This window comes from Moschus berezovskii, chromosome 10 (assembly GCF_049115385.1).
Source record: "Moschus berezovskii isolate FMDL1 chromosome 10, NW_MosBer_1.0, whole genome shotgun sequence".
Lineage (NCBI taxonomy): Eukaryota > Metazoa > Chordata > Mammalia > Artiodactyla > Moschidae > Moschus > Moschus berezovskii.
The window spans coordinates 109,648,511-109,654,510 of NC_142469.1; positions in this window are offsets into that span (position 1 = coordinate 109,648,511).

Sequence of the window (6,000 nt, forward strand, 5' to 3'; positions counted from 1 at the left end):
CATGAAGCTCCAGTAAGCTTCCCTGAGAGAGGGCTCCCCAGGATGTGGATGCGGGGAGGTGGCTCCGTGCCGACGTGCTCGGCCTGAGAACACTTGCAATCAGCAACCAAGAGACGGCAGGGCTGAAATCCCATGTGGCTTTCGCCTGAAGCCACCATAAACCTCACAGGATGACATCACTCACCCAGACTCGGGCGTTTTGACTTGATGTGGTGTGACTTGTCTGCAGTCTTGGTGAGTTTCTACAACATGAAAGTCACATGTCAAGGAGCCAGATTATTGCACTATGTTCTGTCATTGGTCCAACCTCTTATTTCAAAACTGAAGTCATGTCTTAATTCCTCCTTTCCCCTTTCTTTAAATTCGCAATTTAAGAGCATTATCTCAGCAATATTTCAGTCCTAACTCCTTCCATGACGGTCGCCTGGGTGGGTGTCTGTTTCATCAGAGCTCTGCGATGACAGATGTGCAGCGAGAAAGCCTCAAAGGGCTGTTCACAGCGTGTTGGCACATAGTGGGGGTAAGCGTTGCAAGGAGAACGTATTTGTGGGTCTGTGTGTGTATTGCTCTGTTAAAAACACTGAAGGACTCTGTATCCCATGGACAATTAGCAATACAGTCCTTTTTGTTCCAAGATTAAATCTGTAAATCTGTAGCCTTCTGTAAGGTGGAATTGAGTTGGACAAGATAAAGCTGCCTTGTAACTTTAGTTTTATTGAACTTTATTTTTCCTTTGTAAAGGAAACTCTAATGTCTGCTGTTCCGTGTAAATGGTATGCCGAAGGTGACTTTCTCATCTAGGGTTGTCCGTCATTTGAGTAACGGTGGTCAGTGTTACCTTTTATGTATTTCTAGCTGCTTTTTGCACTACAGACAGGTGTGGGTTGTCCAGAGTTTATTATAAAGTCCTCTGCCTCACACGTCCTTATTCTCCTGGGGGTCCTACAAAGGGGTCACTAGTACATGCCACCACTTTTCAGACTCTGGTGTCCAGGTTATAACGTGTGTCCATGCACCCAAGGTGGGTTTTTAGTAGGTCAACAGTATGCTAATTACACATGGGGCAGCTACCATATTATCCCTACTTTTAGGTAGCCACTATCAAAAATATTTTCTCTTCACATACGGAAATAACTTGGTTGTTATGCTGATTATTAAAGAAATGTGTGATGACGGTTAAATCATTAACAGGAGAACATTTGTCATAAACCCACCCCATCAGTGCACAGCTTTGAATATATCTTCCCACAGATTTCTGTGTAAATATAATTTTAATGCACATCTCATCTTTCTTACTTAACACTTTTTTCTCCTTTTTCTATGTTCAAGCCTAGTATCTCATTTCGTGACAATGTAATGATGTATTTTACAACCCCTCTGTTCATGGACATTACATAAGCAGTTATTTTTCTCTAGTCTAGTCATCCTTAAGTAAAGTGCTTAATTCCTCCCCACCCTCTGAAAAAGTCTCTCCAATACAAGGTGTCATTGAAACCTAATTTTATGATTCTTAGATTAACACTGAGATTGAACATTTTTTGATTTTTTTTTATATATCTGTAGGTCTTCTTTGGTATTTTCCTGTTGAAATATTTTGTCAAAACTTTAATTGGGATATTTATCATGGGTGTGTAAGGGCCCCATAGTCAAGATATGGGCAGAGGATGTCAACAGTCATAAAGCGAATTTGGGACCCTCAATGTGAGGGTCAGAATGCGGTAACATTTGGGGTCGTCGGCAAAAGAAAATTGTTCAGAGTGAAAACCCTAAGTGAATGAGGTGATCTGTTACAGGTGTATCTGCTTTGAATGGGGATTTCCGCATGTGGGAAGAGGCCCGCTGAGATTCACGAAGGTGACGTCGTGAATAGGCTGAGGCTGGTCCGTGGCGTCCACAGACCATCCACTCTTGAGCGCGAGTCAAGCACTCCCCTGACTGACGCCCACAGCCCGCAGAGTCTGGAGAGTACCACACACGTGTTCCTGCACCTTCTATTTGAAAGAAACCACAGCATCACTCACAACCAGGCTCTCCATTATGACTGGAACATAAGGGAACACTTTAATCTTGGAGAAATAGGAAACTTGGGGGCAAGTTTATGTAACTGTCCACGTCTGGCTGTTAAACAGTTTTGTGCAGGGTGAAATGAAGCGACTGTTTAATTGTTGGATGGACACACTTTGCTGGTTATCCTCATGTTCTTTAAATCATGTCATTACAGGAAGCAGGGACAACCCTCTAACCGGGAGCAAAAAGAGTGAGGGGTGGTTCTGGTTTACAGTCACCTGTGTCTGAATTCTAACCGCCACCACCCCCAGGCCCGGCAGTCACCACGAGGTTCCCGCTTGGACGGAGGAGCCGCCCAGGCCTTCTGAGCCTGCACCGGGCCGCTCACCCTCTGAGCCTGCCCGGGATGGAGTCTGGCTCCAGCTAACCCTGCTGATTGAGGAATTCAGACCACGAGGGTTAAGAGACCTGTCTGTGTTTACACAGGGAAATTAATGATAACTGCTACAGAACCACTCAGCGCTCATCTCTCAGGCCAAGGCTGCGTACCAAACAAACCGCCTTCTCCTCGTGTGGAGAATTGAGTCTGTCCCCTGCCTGTGTGTGGGTTCCCCGGAGCCAGCCTCGATGTCAGAAGGCGTCCAGCTTTGAAAGGTGAGACTGCTGTGCATTTACCTGGGAGGAAAATTGGAAAAGGACGAAAGGGGAGACTGGGACACTTGTGGATCTACTTTTGAGAAATGCAGATTTTTTTTCAAAAAATGAAGTTTTATTGGAAATCTTAGTTATTGTGGGAGAAATATGAATCTTTTCCTTCCTTATATTGTATACATGTAAGGTGACATTTTTATAATAAATGTTTAAATATTTTAAAGTTTTGATGTATTTTGTAATAATTCCATGATAGTTTCAGAGTATAAATAGAGTGGAACTAAATGCGCAGGTATAAAATGCTTCCAGATGAGAAGAAAGCATGTCAGAATCCCGTACGGTGGCTCTTTAGGGGGTAGGGGGGAGGAAAAAGAACCGCTGAGAAGAAAGGCGCGACTTTCGCAGGCAGCCACGACCTAAACGCTGTCCATGTAAAACATTAATCCGGCTCAGTGTTAGATTAGATCAGAATCTACCCCATACACAATAGCATTCCACCCAGGGAGAACCCGGATGGGAGTAAAATCAAACAGATGCCTAGATCCTCTTACAGTATCACACTAGAGTCTTCCGCTGGGTTGAACCACGGGAAGTTGTTGAGTTTTTCAGCTTAAAAAGATTGAGCGCTGGCTATATCACGTCATTAGATCACACGCTGGTGTACACTGTGAGTTTTAAATCGGCAGAAGAGTACTTGTGTAGCACGTAGGAAAAAAAATTCCAGACTCTTTAAAGAAGGAAATGAAAGGAAGAGGCGAATTCAAACAAATTCAGTAAGATGACAAAGAGCTGTTAAGAGAGACAGAAACCACAGCTGACCAGGAGATTTAAAAAACTCTCCGGAGTGAGAAGCCTTGCGTGCGCTGATGTTGCCGCTGCTAGAAAGCTCTGTGTCCACAAGCCCCGAGGCTGGGCAGGGTTTGCTGAGACGCACCGGCCTGGAATTAAATAAACCAACGGCAGAAACGGTGCCGGCTGTGTTCCTGCGACATGAAGAGACAGGGCTCCCGGGGTGATGCTGAGCAACCGCCAGACCTGTTTGTTTCCCGCACATTCCTTAGTTTATTTGGGGAATAAAATGCTCTTATTGCTGCCTTGCTGGTACAAAACTAATACATGCTTATTCCAGACTGGAAAATACTGATAAGCAAAAGAAGGAGAAAAGAAAGAAGTCGGAAATCTCAGCTCCCAGAGCTTAATGCAATTACCATTTTTTTGGGGTCTGATTTATATGCTCTTTCCTGGGGCTGATGCTTTATGTTAAAGAGGAGGTCACGTCGTGCTGCTGACAACCTGGTCTTTGCACTGGGACTCTGAGCCGCTCCGCTGTTTCTTCCACAACCGGTGTGGGCATCAGCTGTGTGTGTGTGCGCTAAGTCACTGCAGTCGTGTCCGTTTCTCATCAGCTGTGTGTGTGTGTGTGTGTCTGTGTGCGTGCGCTAAGTCACTGCAGTTGTGTCCGACTCTTTGTGACCCTGTGGACTGCAGCCCGCCAGGCTCCTCTGTCCATGGGACTCTCCAGGCAAGAACACTGGAGTGGGTTGTCATTTCCACCTCCAGATCTTCCTGACCCAGGGATCGAAGCCACATCTCATATGTGTCCTCGGTGGCTTTACATACTGAGCCAGTACTTTAGTCTTTTTTTGTGTGTAGATGAAGGGATCTGTTTATAAACTTCCTTCTGGCTTGTTCGAACTTCCAGGACCTCTGGTGCTGCCCCCTGGGCCCGTCTGCCAGGGCAGGCCTGGCCCTCAATGCTCTCTTGCCAGGGGAGAAGGAGCACCCTTCTTCCTGGGGGGCTGACACTCCCCCAGGTTCCCTTCCCCTGAACTGGACCCTGCGCCTGACTGCCCCTCCTAGCAGGCTGGAGCACCCCTCCCCGGGCCCGCCCCGTCCACAGCCTCGAGGTGACTCTCCCTGGCTGGCAGAGGTCTATGGGTGCTCTCTGTTAGATCATGGGCCTGAGTCCATCACACGCTGCTGCGACCTGCTCCATGGCAGGTGCCCATTTGTTCAGCTCCGTCTGTGTGTCTTTAGGTCAGAGACAGAAAAAGTGAGTGAAAGCATGGCCCCTCAGAAAGTCTGTGCTGTGTGGAGACATGGCCTTGACCACACCATCTGGCTAAACCAAGTGTTATTATTTAAAAATTTTTCATTATTTTAAAAATCATAACTTTATGAAGTCAGCTACATATAAATATTAAAGAATTAATTAGATAATCTGGAAAAGCAAGGAAGTAAAGGAAACTAAATTCTGTGCATAGTTTCCTAACTTTTAGACTATATTTTTCTCTTACTTTATTATACATTTACTGAGTACTTGGTGGGCTATAGTCCATGGGGTCAAAAAAGAGTTGGATGTGACTTAGCAACCAAACGAAGGCTATGCACCACGCACTGTGCTTTGTAAGCCTCAGCCTGCGTGTCGCTGCGAGTCACCTGGGAGTGTGCACTGGCCCTCCCTGGACACCCTGACTCCAGGCCTGTGTCAGCCCTGACACATCGCCACATGTGTCTGACCCCAGAGGCAGTGCATGGGGGCTTGGGAGTCAGACCTCCCAGTCAGAGCCGCTGGACCGAACCCAGGACTTCCACCTTCTCAAGAGAAAGGTGGCTGAGAATTGCTGGGACCACACCGGCTGGGACCCCAGGACTCTGTGGGGAAACCCTGGGTGCTCTGCTTGGCACCCCGACAAGACAGGGCATCTCTCAGGCCAGGCCCAGCCCAGCCCAGCCTCACAGCTCCTTCTGCTTCTCCAGAGAAGAGCTCCTCACAGCTCCCACCGCTTCTGTGGGACTTGTCCTTCTGATTGTGTGTGGAATTTCCTGGGACACTTCCAGAAACCGCTGATGCGGGCCACCCTCTTCCTCAGCCAGCTTAATCAGGCTGCCCAGCCAGGCAGAGCCTGTGAACTGGCCTTGTTTGCGGTCCTTCAGGTGATGCTGCAGGGGTGTGGGGATGGGCGAGCCCCTGTTAGGGTCTCTGTCCCGGGTTGGAAGCCGGTTCACGAGTCCCATCCCTGCCCCTCAGCTCCAAGCTGCCCGGTGACCCCCACGGGCCTTGTTTACCCAGGGAGGTGCTCACGTGGCCGCCCCGTGCTCGTGGTGACTCTGGCTGTCGCTGACCGGATGCCCATAGCGCCGTGCTGGGAGACGAGATTCAGCTCCTAGGCTGGCTGACTTAGTGGGCAGTTCAGTGCCAATGGATTCATCAGTTTTGGTCTTAAAAGGTTGTGTAAGCACCCAGAGGCTTTCTAGCAAAGGGTGTGTGATTTTATTCATCAAGTAAAATATGAAACTCTGGGCAGGTCCTCCTCAGAGGGTGTTTCCATTGTCATGGCT